This window comes from Panthera onca, chromosome B3, assembly GCF_046562875.1.
Source record: "Panthera onca isolate mPanOnc1 chromosome B3, mPanOnc1 haplotype 2, whole genome shotgun sequence".
Classification (NCBI taxonomy): Eukaryota; Metazoa; Chordata; class Mammalia; order Carnivora; family Felidae; genus Panthera; species Panthera onca.
In genome coordinates this window covers 42561948-42582665 of record NC_138344.1, presented here as the reverse complement: position 1 = coordinate 42582665, position 20718 = coordinate 42561948, and the positions used below count along the sequence as shown (strand labels likewise).

At 43.1% G+C, this 20718-nt stretch overlaps 1 long non-coding RNA gene across 5 annotated transcripts; it reads right to left on the bottom strand.

Annotated features, from left to right (window-relative positions):
* Positions 1 to 72: 72 nt before the first annotated feature.
* On the bottom strand, positions 73 to 19655 carry LOC132669037 (uncharacterized). Of its 5 annotated transcripts, XR_009605955.3 has the most exons (5): positions 19307 to 19652; positions 18253 to 18439; positions 10082 to 10231; positions 6238 to 6350; positions 73 to 2111 (listed from the first exon to the last, which is right to left on the bottom strand). It is a non-coding gene; the product is annotated as an uncharacterized LOC132669037 (long non-coding RNA). The 5 variants fall into 5 exon arrangements; XR_009605957.2 differs by lacking the exon at positions 73 to 2111 and having other exon boundaries at positions 6224 to 6350; positions 19375 to 19655; XR_009605953.3 differs by lacking the exon at positions 73 to 2111 and having other exon boundaries at positions 6224 to 6350; positions 19307 to 19654.
* Between the last annotated feature and the right edge of the window lie 1063 nt (positions 19656 to 20718).

Genomic DNA, 20718 nt, shown 5'->3' with positions numbered 1-20718 from the left:
CTCTCTCTCTCTCTCTCTCTATCAAATAAATAAATAAATGTTAAAAAAAAAAGTCAGACACTTAACTGAGCCATTCAGGCGCCCCATAATATTTTCTTTCTTAATTGATCACTGTTCTCCTTTAGAATGTCCTTTTTTGATGGGACAAGCATGAATCATGCAACCAGGAAGTAGAAACCATTCCTGCCAAAGCCCAACTTGCAAGCAGAGAGGTGTCTGGAATCTCTGCCTGGATCATTCCCTCTGATTCTTCAGGCCAATCTGCAAATTAGTGGGCATGTGGTCTTCTCTAAAGCGAAGCACACCTGCGTTATGTCCTGCCAATGTGCCAGCTCACTACAAGTTAGATCCCAATGAAAATGGCTCTTCCAAGGGCTTTTGTGACACGAACACACAAATATTCCATCGGTGGGTAAAGGCCACCAAACAGGATGTGGGATTTGAGGAATTATGCTGCTAGCACTTTCATATTCATAGGGCAACATAAGCACGGCTGCAAACCCAGCCTCTATCTAGAGGATTTTCCAAAACCATTAGTTTTCCATGAATCAGTATTCTACAGAAGAGGAAGTGAGATACAGGGAAATTAAATTATTTACCCAAGACTACACTCCAGTCATTCATTCATTCATTTAAGCCCATAGCTGCAGGCTGTATCCACAGTTAGAGGCCTGATTTTCTTCCTGATTCTGAAAATCACACTGGGAAAAAGTGAAAAACAACCCTTCAGTGGAAACTCTGATCACTCCAGTTGTGTCGTTATTTTGTGTGTGTTATTATCTTGTATTAAAAGTTTTGAAATTGTAATTCCAGAGAAACCATCCCAAGGATAATATTAATGTTTACTCCACCTTCACTATATACTGGGTCTTATTTAATCCCTAAACAATCCTCTAAGGAAGTTAAGGATGTAGAAACTATGGTTCATAGAGAATAAACAACTTGCCCAGGGGCTCACAGCCATTAAAAGCAGGGTTGGGAGAAGAATCCAGATCCAACTGGCTCATTATCCTGTGTGCTTAAAACCGCTTCCCTACAGTGCCTCCCTCAAAGCTATTTCTTCTGAATCCATCACCTTTTCTAAAGTAAAAGAGAAAGAGACCTTTGTTCCCAGGCCTTGGGTTAAACTATACACCTTATTGTTTATACCAGCACCTAACAGATTAACACATGCAATTGTTATAAGCAGGAAATCACTCGTTTTGCACAGTAGTGTTGGATCATTTGGAAGCAGAATCCTTATCCTCCCAGGAAGTCTATTCACTCTCTTTATTTATACCATACTTTGTTCCAAAATGGGTTTTGAGGTGATTTACGTAACAAAGACCTAGGGAATTTAGGGACTAGAGCCTGACTTGGTAAAAGTGGAAAAGACATGCAATTATCTGAGTAAAGAACCCTGAATGAGGTCCCAGTTGACACATATCCAATACCCATCCCCCTAGAATGGGATGGACGAGATGTGAAGGCAGTGAAAGAAAGCTCTAGTGGGAAGGCTTGGGGTAGTGAGAAATCCTACAGGACCCTCATGGTCCACTAGCCTTGGAAAACCAGTGAAGAACCAGTCTGAATGTCCAATGGTGTGGAATGGCCTTGTCTCCTTTACAGAAAAAAATACAGTCGTGGAAAACCATCATCAAAAAGACTGGAGCAACACAAAAGCATGTTCCTGTTGGAGCATTCAAAGAAATTAACAATATGCAAAATTATATATCCCTTAACATCACAGTTGGATAAAGATGCGGTTCCAAAGCCCAGAACTGGATGGGAATATAAAACATCAACACAATTTCTTTTTTTGTGGGTATTGAAGTTTTTTTTCAGTTTATGCCCTGGTTCATTGAAAGTTAGTTGAGCAAGCCTACATGATCAGATAAAATGAAAGAAGTAAGCGGAGTACTGACAAAATCTGGTAACATTTCAGATAAAATCAGAAATGAAGTTATAATGGAAAATACGTAGTGAAGGTTTTTTCTTTATATCTGTGACAGCACTAGAGCAGAAGTCCAGGATCTGGCATCACAAGAGCTGACTTTGACCTCTAGTCCTGCAATTTACTTTTTCTGGGTCCTTGAGCAAGTCACTGCACCTCCGATATGACTTGTTTTTATCTTTTAAGTGGGAAAAATGAACATTCTTTCCTGAAGATAGAATGGGAACTTGCATGTGAAAGTACTTTGTAAATCATAAAGCTATTCTCTGCAAGCTTCCTGTTTCCCGTTCCTTTCATATTCTGCACCCTGCCCCCACCTGCTTTCAAGATTCCTGGGACTCTGTTCAAACATCACATCCTCACAAAAGCCCTCTATGACTGCCCAGGTTCGGTCAAAGGCCCCTTTTCTGTGATCTTCCTTCACAGAGTGAAGGGAAGGCATGGCAGCGAATTTTTGGAGTCTCTCAAACTTGGGTTCACAATCCTACTCTGCCACTTTCTACTGGCGTGACCTTGGCCACGTGAGTAAAATCCTCTGAGCCCACTCTAATCTATTAATCTTATCTTACCTCTATTTTGTGAGGATTAGGGAGAGAACATAGAAAGCACAAAGGACATAATACAGCTCAGTAAATTTTGGTTATTATTACTGAAATAATTTCCTTGGATTAAGTTTCCCATGTTAAATGCTCAAAATTGCTGAGTTTGCTAAAACATATTAAGTCTATATTTACATTTGAAACCTTTGGAAGATGGCTAATGAAAAACACATGGAACAACTTAAAAATGAATTCCTTATCCACATTGAGATAATTGCAGAATATTAATATTATCACAGTTAAATGTTTATCAAGCTAACAAATGAAAATCAAGGTTAGTTTTATCAATTTCCTTATCAGTTTCCTTTTTTGTTTCCCTGAAGAGGAGTGCCTAGATTCTTCCTATTATTTGCTTCTCCCTCCAGATAACTGTCTAATCTGTGGTTACCTTTAAAAAAATTTTTTTTAAAATTTATTATTTTTGAGAGAGAGAGAGAGAGAAAGCGTGTAAGTAGGGAAGGGGCAGAGGGAGAGAAGGGGATAGAGGACCTGAAGCGGGGTCTGTGCTGACAGCAGAGAGCCTGGTGCGAGGCTTGAATCTCACGGACCATGAGATCATGACCTGGGCTGAAGCCGGACTCTTAACCGACTGAGCCATCCAGGTGCCCCTGTGGTTACCTTTTAAGAGTCTTCAGCTTATTGGGCTTTCTCCTTTCATGTCAGAGATGCATCCCGTTTATGTACACGTTATGTATTCCATGTGCGGAGTACTTCTAGTCATATTTACAAATAGCATACTTATTTAATCCTAAAAATCACATCAATCGAATGCTCATTTTACAGCTAATCACATTGAGACTCAGCGCTTTGAGATGCTAGCACTTGGCTGAGTGATTACTCAAACCCTGTTCTTGACCCCATAGCTTATGATCTTTTCCCAAAACAATGTTTTCAGTTGCCTGTGGCCCAAGGTGTTTATAAAATATACTGGAAAGCTTGTTTCTTAGCTGAAGCAGCTTGGACGTGAATTATCATGAGGAAGTAAGTTACTCAAGAGATTTAAGCAAATTTGCGTGTATCTCCTTCTGGCTACTCTCTTCTGCTTTTGCCCACCTTTGAAAGCCTGCTGTTCCCAGAGTTTTTCTGAAGTTCCCCTTCTGACTCACCTCCAGGGATTCAATTTGATCTCTTTGTGCCTGCTTCTCGGGGCTGCCCTGGTCAGTGCCCCACACCTCCAGTCAGCCTGCCCTACCCACTTCTCCCAGGAGCTAAGAAACACACCTGATCACATCACTCCCCGACTTAAAGCCTAATGTGGTGCCTCATTGCCTTTAGATGAAGCCCAACTCCTTTGCCTGGAGTACAAGAGTCCTCACGGTCTGGCCTCTCCCTACCTCTATCTTCAGCCTTATTTCCAGCTATTACCCCCATGCCTGTGACTTCAGTCCCTGTACTCTCTGCTCCCTGAAAGCACATATTCACTCACCTCATGTCTTTGTTGATGTTGTTCTCTCTACCCGATGAGCCCAGCTGCCATCTGCCTTCATAAGTTCTCTTCATTATTTAAGACTCAGTTCAGGGGCGCCTGGGTGGCTCAGTCAGCTGAACATCTGACTCTTGATTTTGACTCGGGTCATGATCACTCTCACAGTTCATGAGATGGAGCCCTGCATCAGGCTCTGCACTGAAAGCGTGGAGCCTGCTTGGGAGTCTCTCTCTCCCTCTCTCCCTGCCCCTCCCCAACTTGTGCTTGTATGCACTCTCTCTCTCTTCCTTAAAATAAATGAATAAACACTTTAAAAAAAGAAGAAGAAGACTCAGTTCAAGCAGATGCTCCACCTGAAAGCTTTCCCTGACCTCTCCAGGTTGCGCCATGCCCTCTGCTATGATAGCGCTTCTCATATGGTATTCAAAACGTTTGCTTGCCTGTCTGCCTCTCCCACAGATCTGTTTGAAGGAGACTCTGCGTCTCACCTCCATACCCCAGAAACCATGCATAGGACTGGCACATTGGTAGTCGAATGTTTGCTGAAATTAGTCACAGTCGAACTGCTATTTAACTGGGTGTTTTTTCTATGTGCTCACGTATCTTGTCTTTTTTAACAGATTTTTAAGTTCATTTGAGGTTAAGAATAATGTTTTTAGATCTATCCCTTTTCTCCTTTTGAGAATTTACCTTAATTGTTCCTATTTTTGCCTAAAAAGGAACCAGGTGAGAAGCTAGTATTAACTTTTTAATTCCACTCTAAGGGAGTTATTGTATTCTTTCCTTTGGTGCTTGTCTTAATACAACTGTTATTGCTTAATTCCAGTTATGTTCATTGTCATTAACGTCATTTCAATTTCCTTAGATCAAATAGTCTTTCAAACTTTCAGCCATGTAGGTGCATTTACATTATGATACCAATTTATTATGGTAACTCAAATCAAGTAGTTGAGATGACTTATTAACTTGATGAACACAGCAGTTAACATGGAGCAGCTTGTACCTTTCTCACAGGCTGTCTAAGAAACAAATTGTTCCAGTCTTTTTTAGACTTTTTAAAAAAGTATTCTCCCCATGGGGCGCCTGTGTGGCTTAGTTGGTTAAGTGTCTGACTTCAGCTCAGGTCATGATTTCGCGGTCCGTGAGTTCGAGCCCCACGTCGGGCTCTGTGCTGACAGCTCAGAGCCTGGAGCCTGTTTCAGATTCTGTGTCTCCCTCTCTCTCTGACTGTCCCCTGTTCATGCTCTGTCTCTCCCTGTCTCAAAAATAAATGTTAAAAAAAATTTTAAAGTATTCTCCCCATCATACAACCCCAAGATCAAGAGTGGCATGGTCCACCAACTGACCAGCCAGGTGTCCCCAAACTGTTCTGGCCTTTTTTTTTTTTTTAAATGTTTATTTTTGAGAGAGAGAGAGACAGACAGAGAGACAGAGTGTGAGCGGGGGAGGGGCAGAGAGAGAATGAGACACAGAATCCGAAGCAGGCTCCAGGCTCTGAGCTGTCAGCACAGAGCCCGACATGGGGCTTGAACTCACAGATCATGAGATCATGACCTGAGCCAAAGTCAGATGCTCAACCGACTGAGCCACCCAAGCACCCCTCTGGTCTTGATCCCCAACCAACTGCTTCATTCTAGTTGGTCACTGACTTACTTGCCTTTTCTCTATGAGCAGTAAGCAAAGTTTCAAGTATTCCATTCTCCTTTCCATCACTAACTACTAGAAGGTTGACCAAAAACAAAGTTCCCGTTAAAGACTTATTTTTGTTTCACTGTCCACAGTATCTAGACCCCATTCACATTTGCTTCAATTTTTGTAGGTTTTCTAGGTTTTTTTTTTTAATTGTGTGACATTTACTTCATGTAAAAAAAAAAAAAAACAAACCCAACCATAATATAGTGAACACTTGTTTATCCACCAGCGAGCTTAATAAATAAGCTATTTTCAAAATAGTTGAAGCCCCCTATAATCCTTCTCGACCACCTTCTTGTCTCTTTCCTGCCTCAGAGCTAAGTATTATCCCGAATTTGGGGCTCATTGTTCTCTCTTTCTAAATATTAGTTTTATGCCATATGTATATATCCCTAAAAATCATTCTGTTTATTTTCTGTTTTTGAACTTTATAAAAATGAGAAGACTAGAAATATTCTTCTGCAGTTTGCCTATCTTTATTCTACATTGTCTATCGTCTTCTGTTTGCAAGACTCATTTACATATACATGTATAGCTCTCGCTCATTCATTTCACCACCCAGAGAGAATCCCATTGTGTAAACATACTTTATTCTCTGGCCGATGATGAACGTTTGGATTATTTCCAGGGTTTCTTGTGCTGGTATAATTGTATGCGTGTCTTCTCAGTCACCCAGGTCCAGGTTTTTGAGAGTACATCTCTAGGAATAGAATAGCTGGTAAGAGGGTATTTGCGTCTTCGGTTTTAATGCAAAATCTCATTTCTCTTCAGCAGTAGACAATATTTTCTGTTGTTCCACATCCTTCACTACCTTTGTATTATCAGCTTTTAAAATATTGCTAATATGATGAGTGTTGTGGGCTAAGCTGTGTCTCCCCAAAATTCATATGTGAAGTCCAAAATCTCAGTGCCTCAGAATGTGACTGATCTGGAGGTAGGGTCTTTAAAGAGGTATTTGTGGTTGGGGTGCCTGGGTGGCTCAGTCGGTTGAGCGTCCGACTTCGGCTCAGGTCGTGATCTCACAGTTCGTGAGTTCGAGCCCCATGTCAAGCTCTGTCTTGACAGCTCGGAGCCTGGAGCCTGCTTCGGATTCTGTGTCTCCCTCTCTCTCTGCCCCTCCCCCACTAGCATTCTGTCTCTGTCTCTCTCAAAAATAAATAAACATTAAAAAAAATAAAAAGAAAAAGAGGTATTTGTGGTTAAATTAGGTCATTAAGATGGGCCCTAATCCGATAGGACTGGTGTCTTTCTAAGTAGAGATTAGGACACAAGCATGCACAGAGGAGGACCATGTGAAGACACAGGGAGAAGACGGCCATCTGCGAGCCCAGGAGAAAGACCCTCGGAAAAAATCGATGCTGCCACCACCTGGGGTTGGATTTCTAGCCTCCAGAACTGTGCAGAGATAAAGCTCTGTCATCATATTGTACACATGAAACTAATATTACACTGTATGTTAACTAACCGGAATTCAGTAGTTTAAAAAAAGAGAGAAAAGGGCACCTGTGTGGCTCAGTTGGTTAAGCATCTGATTTCGGCTCAGATCACAATCTCTGGGTTTGTGGGTTCAAGCCCTGCCCCCCTCCCCCATCAGGCTCTGTGCTGACAGCTCAGAGCCTGGAGCTGCTTCAGATTCCGTGTTTCCCTCTCTCTCCCACTCCCTTGCTCATACTCTGTATCTCTCTCTCTCTCAAAAATGAATAAACATTTTTAAAAAAAGAGAGAAATAAATCTCTGTTGTTTAAGCCACCTAGCCTATGGTACTTCGTTATGGCAACCCTAACAAACTAATACAACAAGTTAAAAATCAAAGTTTTAATTTGTATTTCTCTTGTTTACAATTGAGATTGAGCAAATTTCCATATGTTAATTAGCCATTCAGCTTTCTTCCCTAAACTTCTTTTAAAAGTCTTTCATTTTTTATATTTTTATTTTGTTGTTTCCTTCTTTTATACATATATATACATGTTGGACACTTTTATGATCTCTTTGGGAAATAGTAGTTTTAAAATTTTAATCGTTATTTATTTATTTTTTTTGAGAGAGAGAGAGAACAGGTAGGGACAGAGAGAGGGAGAAAGAAACCCCAAGCAAGCTCCACGCTGTCAGTGCAGAGCTGGACACGGGCTCGAACTTGTGAACTGTGAGACCATGACCTGAGCCAAAATTAGGAGTCAGAGGCTTAACGAACTGAGCCACCCAGGTGCCCCGGGAGTTTTAAAAATTGAATGTAATTGGATATATCAACTTTTTCCTTTGTGATTTTGCTCAAGAAATAATTCCCTGCCCCTAGGTCATAAAGATATTTTTCTTAATTTTCTTCTGATGTTTTAAAAGTTTTGCTTATTCATATTTAGGCTTTTAATCCACCAATGGGCAGAATCTTTAGTTAGCATTCCCTAAAGGTAAGGAGGGCTTCCTTAAGGGCTCCTTATCATTGAGTGTGTTCAAATAGCCGGGACAATCCTGAGGTAGAGATCTTACAAGTTGGATTCCACCATCATGTAGATGTATAAACCATATTGTCTGTCTGGTCATGGATCTGAGTACAACAGCCACTACTCCTTGAAAACATTAACATTTTACATATTATCTCAAATTACTGGGTTATCTTATCTGGGCTACACTTCACCTACTGGCTCTCATTTGAAAGCCACAAGTCGTTTAAAGCTGCCGAGGACTCAGCAAATGCAATAAATGGACAGACTTTGGTAACTGTAAAGAATCAGATGTAAACAGCCTCTGGTCCTCCTGCCTTGCAACATGACTCTCCTCTAGTTTCCTGATGGATACAGGAGACTAAATGATGCTCATTTTGATTTTTCCTATTAGCCACGCCTGTCTGGGCCCACCTCCATCACTATCTGGCTCTGTGAGCCTGGGAAGGTTTCTTAATTTATGTAAGCCTCAGTTTTGTCATCTATAGAGTGGGGTTAACAATTGTAACTATATCCTGGGGTTATGCTGATTAATAATCCATGTAAAGCCATTATGAGACATTGTCTGGCATCTACTCAGTAACTCTTATCTATTTTATGGTAGTAGTCGTAGCAGTAAAGGTAGCAACTGTATTTTGTTGCTATACTCATTTTTATTATATCAGGTTAAAATTTTCAGACCCAGACGAGAACTTGAAAGGAACAAAATGAGGAAGAAAGACATCTCCTTTTGGTGGGCACCTATTCTGGCCCACGCCCTTGCAAAAAGTCCCTTATCTGACCCTTCGTCAATCCTGCAGGCTTACAATTACCTAGCTTTTAGAGGTAAATTCTGGCTGAGAGAGTTTCAGTAATGCCTCCTAACATTACTTGGTCTGTAACCACAGAGGTAGGATCTAAACGCTATCATCTGATACATGAGCCTCAAGTCTGTGATGTTACCATTGCCTTCAGAAGTTACTTGAGGCTCCAACAAATTGGTGGACCTGTCCCCAAAGCCCAGTCTGCGGCCCTTACTAGTTCTGAGGAGTCAGTGTGGAGCTTTCTCAGAGTTTCTTTATGACTTTGCACCATGTTTTGACAGGCCTACAAGGGAGTCCAGAGCTGGGGCACGAACACCGACCCGCATCTGAGGATGCTTAGGACTCCAGGCCTGTCTCTACTATTTACCAGCCCGCCCTTGGGTAAAGAGCTTAAGGCAGATCTTGTTTTCTCCACATGACACAGGACAGTCGATACCAGGTAACCTTCAAATTCCTTTCTTGGGCTTCCTTCTCAGAATCCATGAACTCTACAGAGCAGCCACATAGGGTCCCACAAGGAAGCCCCTCCTGGCCCCCAGCCAAATCCAGACAGTGACTTCCCAGGTCCCCGGCTACTCTGTTAGCTTTCCTTCAGCCTCACTAAACTCGAAATGGACCTCTCAGCTCCTAAATCATGTCCATACGTTGACTATTTACTAGAGCTACAGTAATACTTTTCACCAGAAGATCTGAATAGATGATCTCTCTAAGCAGTTACAGGGCAGATTATGACTGCAAGACCGAATACCAGAGCAATCTAGTTAAAGGTTTTGTGACAATAGCTACATTTGCTTCCTAGGGCTGTTTCCTACTATTGACTACTGTAGTTTCCTAGGGTAGCAAAGTACCACAAGTCAGGGAGCTTACAACAGAACTTTATAGTCTTATGACCTTGAAGGCTAGAAGTCTAACATGAAGATGTCAGCAGAGCCATGCTCCCTCTGAAACCTGCAACGGAGACTCCCTCCTTGCCACTTCCTAACTTCTGGTCCTTGGAGGTCCTTGTCCTGCAGCTACAGAGTACCAATGTCTGCCTCGTCATCACATGGCGTTCTCTCCTGTGTCTGCGTCTCTGTGTCTCTCCTCTTATAAGGACACCAATTCTATTGGATAAAGGGCCCACCCTATTCTGGTGTGACCCCATCTTAACTCCTTACATCTACAAAGATCTTATTTCCAAATATACTCACATTCTGAGATACCCGAGGTTAGATCTTCAACATATCATCTGAACCCGTAACAGTGGCTAAATTGTACTTTGTCCGATCCATGTGTCAGCAATGGCTTCCCAACCCAATGGAATAGAGGGAAGGGGGTGGGGGTGGGGGCAATTTCAGAACCTAAAAAAGGAAAAAAAGTAAAAACCCTCATAAGAATTGAGCCACCTATCCCCAGCACAGCATGCAGAGATCACTTCTACACTTCTGGTCCTTGAATAGAGAAACGTACAATTGTTTCCTCTCCTGGGAAATATGAAAGTGAGCCAGCTCAAATAGGGCTCAGTCACTTTCCTGAGGCTGCTCCAGACTGGCCGACAGCCATCAAGTCGCTCCTTAAGGATTGAAATCCCCTTGTCGTGAACAAGGAAACTTCTGAAAAACACCTTGAATTTCCAGAGAGGAAATAGGTTGTAAAAGTATTTTTTCCTCCTTCATAATGAGAAGGGCACACAGGGGGCCACCCAGGGGGCTGGGGACCCATGTTTGTACTGAGAGGGGCACCAAGGGTCTGTGGCCAGCATGAGGTGAGGGGTGCCAGGGGAAGAAAGGCCTGCCTGGGAGAAGCCTGAGCCAGCAGGGACCCACCCACCTCCCCACCAACCGGTCTCCCCGTCAGGCCTGGGACACCCACATGGTGGGGAAACAGTCATGGGAAATGACAAACACAGAACACTTCTTGTTGACTTCCTCAAGTGAGAACTCCAACCGAGACTGGATTTAAATGGGAAAGGAAATGTTAACTATCTAGTCACATAATTATCGTGGAGACATCTGTAACTATTACAATTAGAACTCATATTATTGAACTTGTGTTGTCCCTGTAAGATATACTATACACGTAAACTCTTTGTCAGGCCAAAAATGTACATTTTATTTTAGTGCCTGCCACACACAGATTGGGGGTGCCTGAGTGGCTCAATCGGTTAAGTTTCTGACTTCAGCTCAGGTCATGATCTCACGGTTAGTGAGTTCGAGCCCTGTGTTGGGCTCTGTGCTGACAGCTCGGAGCCTGGAGCCTCCTTCAGATTCTGTGTCTCATTCTCTCTCTGTCTCTCCCCAACTTGTGCTCTGTCTCTCTCTGTCTCTCAAAAATAAATAAAGGTAAAAAAAAAAAAAAGGATTATACATACATTTGCAAAGCATGTACTGGAGGTTCTAACTAGTCAAATAAGGCAGGAAAAAGAAAAGCATCCATATTGGAAAAGGAATAAAACTGTCCATTCACAGAGGATAAGGTTGCCTCTATAGAAAATCTGATGCCATCTTCAAAAAACTATTAGAATAAGTGAGTTTAGCAAATTTGCAAAATACAAGATCAATATGCAAAGCTCAGTTGTATTTGTAAATATGAGCAACAATTAGAAATTGAAATTTTAAAAAGTACTATTAGTACCAACACTAAAAAATATGAACTACTTAGGATAAATCTGACAAATGATGTGTAAAACCTGTAACTGAAACCACACAATGTTGCTGAAAGAAATTAAAGAAAATCTAAATAGAGAGCTATTCCATGTTTTATAATTCAGAAGACTCAGTAGTAAAATGGTGATTCTCCTAAAGTTAAGGTATAGATTCAACATAATCCTAATAAAAATCCCAGCAAGCATTTTTGACAAGTATATTCTAAAATTCACGTGGAAAAGCAAAGGACCTAGAATAATAGCCAAAACAACTTTAAAAAAGAAATCAGAAAACTAATAAATACTATGTGATTTCAAGACTTACTATAAAGCTACAGTTATCAAAATAGTGTGGCATTGACATAAAAGGCAACAATTAGAGGCGCCTGGATGGCTCAGTTGGTTAAGCGTCCAACTTTGGCTCAGGTCATGATCTCAGGGTTTGTGGATTCGAGCCCTGCGTGGGGCTCTGTGCTGACAGCTCAGAGCCTGGAGCCTGCTTCGGATTCTATGTCTCCTTCTCTTTCTGCCCCTCCCTCACTCATGCTGTCTCTCAAAAATAAATAAGCATTAATTTTTTTTAATCAACAATTAATCAGTGGAAGACAATAGAAAGTTCAGAAATAAACTACACATATGTGGGAAAATGATCTTTGACAAAGTTGAAAAGCAGTGTAGAAACAATAGTCTTCTCAATAAATGGTGTTGGAACAATTGGATATAATATGCAAAACAAACAAAATCTTTGAGCCATACTTTGAAGTACCATATACAAATTATAACCTAACTCAAAGTGGATCATAGGACTGTATATAAAATCTAAAACTATAAAACTTCTAGATGAAAACAGAAGAAAGCCTCTGTGACCCTGAGTTAGACAACAATTTTTTGGACACTACACCAAAACACAATCCATAAAAGAACAAACTGATAGACTGTACTTTATCAAAATTATAAATTTTGCCAATTTTTAAAGTTTATTTTTAAGAGAGAGAGAGAAAAAGGGGGAAGAGGGGTAGAGAGAGAAGGAAAGAGAAAGAAATCTGCACTGTTAGCTCAGAGCTGGATGTGAGGCTTGAACTCATGAACCATGAGATCGTGACCTGAGCTGAAATCAAGAGTCAGATGCTTAACTGACTGAGCCACCCAGGCTCCCCCATTTTTATTAAAGTTTATTTATTTTCAAGAAAGAAAGTAAATTTTGCTCTTTTAAAAGACACTATTAAATGAAAGGACAAGTCACATACTGGGAGAACACATTTGCATATGATGTATTTAATAAAGGACTTATATCTAACATACAAAAAGAACTCTTAAAAATAATAGAAGATGGAGGTGCCTGGGTGGCCCAGTAGATTAAGCACCCAACTCGATTTCAGCTTAGGTCATGATCTCACAGTTCATAAGATTGAGCCCCACGCAGTCAGTGGGGAGCCTGCTTGGGATTCTCTCTCTCCCTCTCTTTCTGCCCCTCCCCCATTTTCATGAGAGTATGAGAATACTGTCTCAAAGTAAATAAATAAACCTTAAACTAAATAAATAAACTTAAAAAAATAACAAAAAAAAAAGATGGAGAGAGAAACAGACTTGTAGACACTTCACCAAAGAAAATATGTGAATGGTAAATAAACACAAGAAAAGATGCTCAACATCACTAGTCATTAGGGAATTGCAAATTTAATGCGCAATGAGATATCTCTAAACCTATGATAGATAAAATTTAAAAGACTATCTCAAGTGTAGGTGAGGATAACGCTCATACACTGGTAGTAGGAATGTAAAATGGTACCACCACTTTGGAGAACAATCTGGTAGTTTCTCTGACACTTCAGTATAAACCTACCATATGATGAGCTAGTCAATCTACACACAAGATAGCCTCAACCTACTTTTTAAAACATGCCAACATGCTACACACACACACACACACACACACACACACACAACACTCACAAATTGTGAACCTAATATAAGGTATGGACTCGCTTATAGTTAACAATAATGTATCATAGTGATTTAGAAAAATAAGGATCTTTCCCCTAAAATTCCTCTTGTGGGGGTGAGGATTCCAGTACACCCTACAGTACAGATATGCGGTTCTCTTAATCCTCCAACAGCCTTTCTACCCCTAGGACTTACTTGTGTCTTGAGGCATTTGGAGGGCCGCATTTTCCTGAAGCAGCCAAACCACCTGATGTGGGAAGAGGGAAGACTCCAGGCATTTGCTCCTGAGAGAACTGCAAGTTCTGTGAGTGCAGAGGGTTTGCTCACTGAGGATCACCTGTGTTCTGGCAAGTCAGACCCAGGGTGAAATGTGGAGGTTGAGTCTCTGGTCCACCAGAGTCTTGAATCTTCAGGAGTAGCCCACCAGCTCTCTTTCTGCCCCCCTTACTCTGGCTCTTCCCTTCAGCAGGCTTGCTTCCCAGCTTTATCAAGAATGGGGCTCCTTTCGTGCTCTGCCCCTCCTCGTCTCCCTGACACTCCTCCTTTCTCCTCTTACACAAAGCCCCATTCATTTCTGCCGCAAAGGGCTCCATCCAAGTCCAGCTTTGATCTCACTTTCCTAGAGAATTCAGACTAGGAACTTTGGAAATCTTTAAGTCAAATCCTTCACTTTACAAATGAGGTAACAGACTCCACGAGGTAAGGTGACTTTCTCAGGGCCACATAGCTAATAGTTCGTTTTACCTCCACCTTCACACGGCAGGCAATTGGATAACCTAATGGCTACCATGACCATATGGCCAAGATTTTCTGTCCCAATTTCAAATGTTCTGTACTAGGCCACATTAGCAATTTCGCTCTCCAAAAAGCATTGCAACTTCTATTGCAGATGTGTTAACTGGGGGGGGGGGGGGGGGGGGGGGTTATGGAAGCAATACATTTATTTCCATTACTGAATCTCACTTTTTCAATTCTAAAGCACTTTTACCTTTTTGGGATAATGGACCCCCTTTAGAAAACCAGTGAAAACTATGGGCCCTCTCCACACAAAAACATTTATACAGAAACATAAAATTTTGTTCCAGCAATTTAAATATGCAGTATATGACCATGAAAACCCTTGATCAGATAGCACAAATATTAGCATGTCTGCTATGTGGTCATGGAATACGTTCAAATGGCTCTTAAATCATAACAAAAATTCGCAAATATTTGTATAGCACAACAGCTTACAGAGCACATTTAATCCTCATAACAACCCTGTAAGGTAGGTATTAATATCCCAATTTTACCTATGAGGAAACCGCAACCCAAAGAAATCTGGAGATTTGCCAGAGTTCACATGGATAATAATGGCAGTGCCAGCACTAGAATACAGGCTTTTTGTTCCTTGTTCAAAACATCTTCACATCTAATATTTTCAGTTTTGAAATTGGGGTCCTTCCTGGCTACCCAAGGGGAATTCAATGGCAAGCCCTTTCAACAAGGTTTTTATTTTTTAATTTTTGTAAATGTTTTATTTATTTTTGAGAGAGAGAGAGTGTGTGTGAGCAGGGGAGGGGCAGAGAGAGAGGGAGACACAGAATCCGAAGCAGGCTCCAGGCTCCAAGCTGTCGGCACAGAGCCTGATGTGGGGCTTGAATCCATGAACAGTGAGATCATGACCTGAAGTCGGATGCTTAACCCACTCAGCCACCCAGGTGCCCCTCAACAAGGGTTTTTAAAAAGTAAACAAGCATGAGGGGACCATGAGAGACTACAGATTGTAGCCCATCACACATTATTCCCAGGCAAGGATACCATAAAGTATGCCGTTAGAAGTACAGGCCTTTGGGTACAGAAACTAACCACCATTTAAAGGAAAACAAAACAAACCCAGATGCCAGAAGTGGTAAAACACACAGGTTTTGGGGGTTTTGTTTAGTTTTGTTTGTTTTTTCAATGTAGTCAATTGGCCTTTTTCGCAAAGAACAGCTGAAAGTCAGTTGGAAGAAGAGCCAAAATCATCTGAGAAAACGCAATACACATACCAAAAGGGAAATATGAGAGCCAGAAAACAAACTTCCAAACTTTATAAAAGATTAAGACGCTGGGAAATTTGCTCAATAGCCATAGAGAAATACCTCCTATGGGGGAAGCAGGGTGAGAACCCCTAAGCAATCCATAAGCTAGAAATTTCAGAACCTCCGCAAAGTTTCAGGCCATATTCCTGATGATGCAGAACTCCTTTCTTGGCCATCTGCTCAAAGCAAAGATGGGGAAGCTATTGACTTGCCCTTGTTGCTAAGGCTGTAGAGCTGAGCTAGATCAGTGGCAATCAAATGCTGTCCAAGGACTGTGGCAATCTTGTGAAAGCTTTCAATGGCCCATGTCAAACTGAGAAAAATATGGCACTGTGGTTTAGTAAAGATATCTACCCAACTTAAAGCACTGGCCGTCATTACGGGACCTTAGTACCCCAAACACTCTTCAAAACATCTGGCCAAATGACAGCACTAAGAGTCAATGCCCTTCACCTGGCTTTGTGTCTATGGGTTGGAGTATCTATCCAGATGCTGCCTTAATTCCAGGTTCTTTCAGGCTGTGGCCAGGCAACCTTAAGTCCCTCCTCCAATTAGCTTTAACAGCAGTGAATACTTTCAAAATAAACCATGTAGGAAAGGTCTCCCAGGTCCAGGTAGGACCTACCAATCTGGTGACATCCCCAAACTCTGGAAACTCACAGCTACTCTTCAATGCCTGATTTGCAAAGCAAACCTAGATTTACAACAAACACGACTCCCTCAGGAGACCTACATTCTGGGAACTCTCTGTACCTTGCACCTGTTAAGAATATGAAAGTTTTTAAATCCCTGCACAAAAGCACTTCCCCCCACAGAGGTTCTCTCATCAAAGGGTGAAAACCTAGGAGCTTTTGTTCTGTTTCTCCCCCAGCCTCAGCAGAGGCCCTTAACCTGCCCTTAAACGTCAAAGATTCTCCAATCAGAGCATTATTTGCTCTCTGGTCCTTGGGCTTCCTGGACATCCGGGACCTAAAAACAGGACACCAAAATGTTTTTCTTCAGTTTTGCCACTGTTATTTTGGGATAAGGGTGTTTCTTCTTTCTTCCTCGTTTTGTATTTTTCAGATCTCTCAACTTCCTTGCTCTCCCTTGTGCACATAGCGTGATGACCAAGGAAGGACTCAAGGTGAATTGCAGCCGGACAACTCACAGCAGCACACAGGTACTTCAGCGAGGGGAGAGCTGATAACATTACCCCTGCCACTGTGCCTCTGAGTGTGGCACGGGGGACACAGGAAGCATGGTATCCCTGATTCACTTCAGACTCCCATTCGGCCCCTCTTACCACCACCCCAGCTACCATCCAAAGAGAAGCCACAAGGACAGTATGAATCCTCTGTATATGTGTGTCGCCTGGTCCTCCACCCTCAGCCCTGTAGCAATTACAAAGGTAACTTCAGAACCCACTCTAGGGGTCTCTTGTTTTCTTAGCCCCCTCCTTACATACACAGAAAAGGCAGTCCTCAGAAGGCCACTTCTCACCCCCACGCCCTACAGTCAGCCATGACATTATCTCCCCACTACGTATGAGCTCTTCTGGAGCCAGGAATGAGTCTTTCTCATCTTCTATCCTCAGTACCTAGCTAGAACTTGGCATGCAGTAGACACTCCGTGTTTTTAGGAAGGAAAGGAGGGAAGAAAGAAGGAAACACACAGAGGGAAGGAGGTTTTGCTTCTGGTTTTCTTGCTTCTGCCACAGCCTTCTCTTTCTTCTAAGTTTGTGCCCTTTCCTCAATGTTAACTTATCTTTCACAGAGTTTCTGCCTAAGTAGAAAGCTAAGAAGAAGAGGATCCTGTGCCTATCCAAAAAGGCAAGGCCCACAGGTCCAGTAAATAGAAGTAATTAATTCCCTTTCCCTCTTGCCTTATCCCGAGGGACGAGAAATTTCTCTTCGTGTGTTTTCTAACCTATTCTCTGGCTCCTTCAAAGTCACCCCAAAAGTTCTTCCAGTTACCATCAACAGAGGAACTGACACTTTCAACAGTGTGCATCCTCGTGCGACATGGGAACAACCAGCCTTTTGTCTTTCAGCACTCTGCTCCAAAGAGGCAGCACCGGGTCCTCTTTTCAAGAGAGAGCAAAGGCCCCAACCAGCACCCAGAAGCTGGGGAAGAAAGCTTGCTCCACCCCACCACCAGTTCTTCAAGTTCCTGCCCCATTTTCCCGTCTCCGGCAGGGCTGATACCTCAGCAAGCTCCCTCTTGCCAGCTCTAATTTGGGTTTCAGAGGCTTTTGGCCTCATCAGATGATCTCACAGTTGGAGGAAGGGACAGAACTTAGGATACTTAGGAATTCAACTGCAGGTTCCCACCAGAATCCAGCACTCTTTACCACCCAGCCCAGCACCACAGAAGGCAGGTTTTCAGTGTGGAACAAACAGCTCATGCTAACTTCAGGCACTTCAGTGATGATAACACGGAGGGAAGAGCTAAGAGACGAAAGAAGCAAATCACCAAACAAGACTTTTCCATTTTAGAACATGGACGTACAACTGATCATACATCCAGTATCCTTCCGATTAGGGAGAACATCTAAGCAGACCATGGAGATGCCATTTACAGTGACTACCTGCTTAACAATGAATATCACATAACACCCTCCACCCAGGACTCCAGCAACTCTAATACCCCTCTCCAGCCAGACCTTGCATACCGAAGGGTATTCAGTCTCAAGATTGGATCCCAATTCTTAACAGCCCTTAAAATTACATCTGGACTGCTTTTTAGTTACCTTCAATATCATCTCTATTTTCCAGGCCCCTTACAGAGACAGGGTGCTAATTGAGGAGAAAGGAAGAAGTGATTTTCTTCTGAGTCCACATGTGTCCCTGAGATCAGAAGTGACTATCCAATGATGTCACGCCCTCTTTTCCTCTGGGTCGCTGAGGACTGCGGTAAGTCTTCTCTAGTTACCACTACTATGAATGTGAACATTCACATATAGGTTTAGCCTATTTTAAAGTAGGGTTTAAGAGTTCCCCCACCTTTCTTACCACCCCAGTTGGTATCTATTTCATTACAGAGGTTTTGGCTTCAAGAAACAACCCCCCCCCCCATCCCACAATGCCCAGCAACTCTGGGGAGCCCACATCTAGATTCAACCTAATATCTCAGGGTTCCAGATCAGGACCACCAAAAATATTTGCCGCATTAACAGACAAATATTGGAGCCTTATGCAGCTCACACACCCTACTTAACCTTACCAGTCAGAATGTCTGCATTAGGGAGGGAACTCACTTAGGGCAATAATCCTTTGTTTAATCCCTTGAACCTAACAGCACACCTAACTATTAAGTGACTTCTCCAATGACATCAAAATGATTTAAAAGTAATTTTGTTAATTAGTTTTCCCCCTATCTAGTGAGAAGCGGTGGGCAGTGAGGGGTACGTGGTTTTACCATAAGAGATGAATGAGAGGGTTTTGATAGGGAAAAGAAAGGAACAGAAGGAAAACAGGTTATGTCCTGGATGGTAGTAACCCCTAGGCTTCTCTGGTGGTGACAGGAATCTGTGAGCTGGGTGGAGAGGCTGAGTCAGTGACTTGGCTGCAGGCTTTACTAAAACGACTACTAGGGTCTCACAGATACCACTCACAAGAGCAGGAAACATGTCTGCTTCCCTCTTGCAGAGAAGCTGGCTAAAAATCCTCAGCCTGACCTAAAGAGGAGTTATCTGCCTAGTTGGCAGCTCGAACTCAGTATTTATGGGTGTAACTACAAATGTCACCCAATTTAACATCCATTCTGTAATCCACCCCCCTCCCATGACAGGGTTTGAAAGTTACCCGTGGTCCCTCCAAAGGCCACCACATAGGTCAGTTGCATTATTTAAGAAGGCTTGCGCCGCTCTGACCTAGTCACCCCGGAGAGAGAAATTTTTCCCCTAAGGCCACTGTCACCACAAGAATATATGGTTCAAGGTCTTGGCAACAGTTCAGGTTTGGGGCTCTGCAACTCTGCTGAGCCTCCCCATGGGCCTGCAGGAGCAACACGTGATCCTTGAGCAGCGAACCCAACTCAACGGCAGGAAGCGAGGAGGAGAGTGGCCAACGCCTTCCAACGGCAGCCAGGGGGCCTCAGGGCGCTGGGGTCTCCAGGGTGACTGGGGCAGGGACTAGCCAGTGAGGACAGGGTTTCTGGGGCTTCCTCGCAGGAGCCTGGCCAATGGCAGAGCTGGTGTGCCGCTGGCGCGAGCGGCCACGCCCCTCGGCAGCCCCGCCCCCGTGCGCTAGTCCAGCCTTCAGCGCACAGACCTCACCTCCCTGCGCGTTGGCTGGGCTGCAGACGTTGGGGGTACACCGTGGAAGCTCGCTGGTGCCAGTCCTGGGCTCTGTCCCACCTGCTGTGTCGGTCAGCGGCGGCTTCCTCCCCGTTTCCCCCGAGGCCACACGGGCCGGCCCCACGCGGGCCCGCTGGATGCTCGGAGGTTCGCTCCGAACTGGACCCAGGGACGCGCCGCCTGCTATGGCCCTCTCCCCCCCTTCTCTGGCCCTTCTAGCCCCGTTTCCTTCGTCCGAATTGGTTGGACACTCAAATACTTTTCTGGATCATGAGGGCGGAGCAGGCACCCGTTTCCCACCTCTCATTACACCCTGGAAATGGAGTGATCCTGCCCTTTACCTCTTCTTTCGGCTCAGAGGCTCTCCTACCATGCCTCCGGTTTCCAGCCACACCTCTGACCTACCCTGAGGATAAAGAGGCCATCCTCCCAGCAACCTTGCTGTGTCCTTCTTGTCTGGAAGCATTGGAGGCATCTGATCTCCTCTCACTCCCGTATTTCTGGCCCCTCGGGTCTTTCTGGCACTTTCTATGCTGTCCTTTTATCGCCTTCTCCCAGGTCTCACCGTATATCTGTTACCTCATTCTTCCTTAAGGTTCAAAGGGCTTGTGCTCACGGATGGCAATACTCACCGCTTATATTGTTGTTTTCTGATTTATTAAACTCGTGTGTTTCATACATACCATTTTTTAAAAGCGCTGTTTCTTGAGCGTTTACTCATTGATGACAGCTTTAATTGTATTTGAAATACAGTAACAAAGGATAGTTGAGACTTTTGAGCAATTCAATGGACTTTTGAGCAATTCAAACTGTAATAACTTTTTTTTAAGTTTTATTTATTTTTGACAGAGAATACAAGCAATGGAGGGGCAGAGAGAGAAAGAGAGAGAGGGAGGGAGGGAGACACAGAATCTGAAA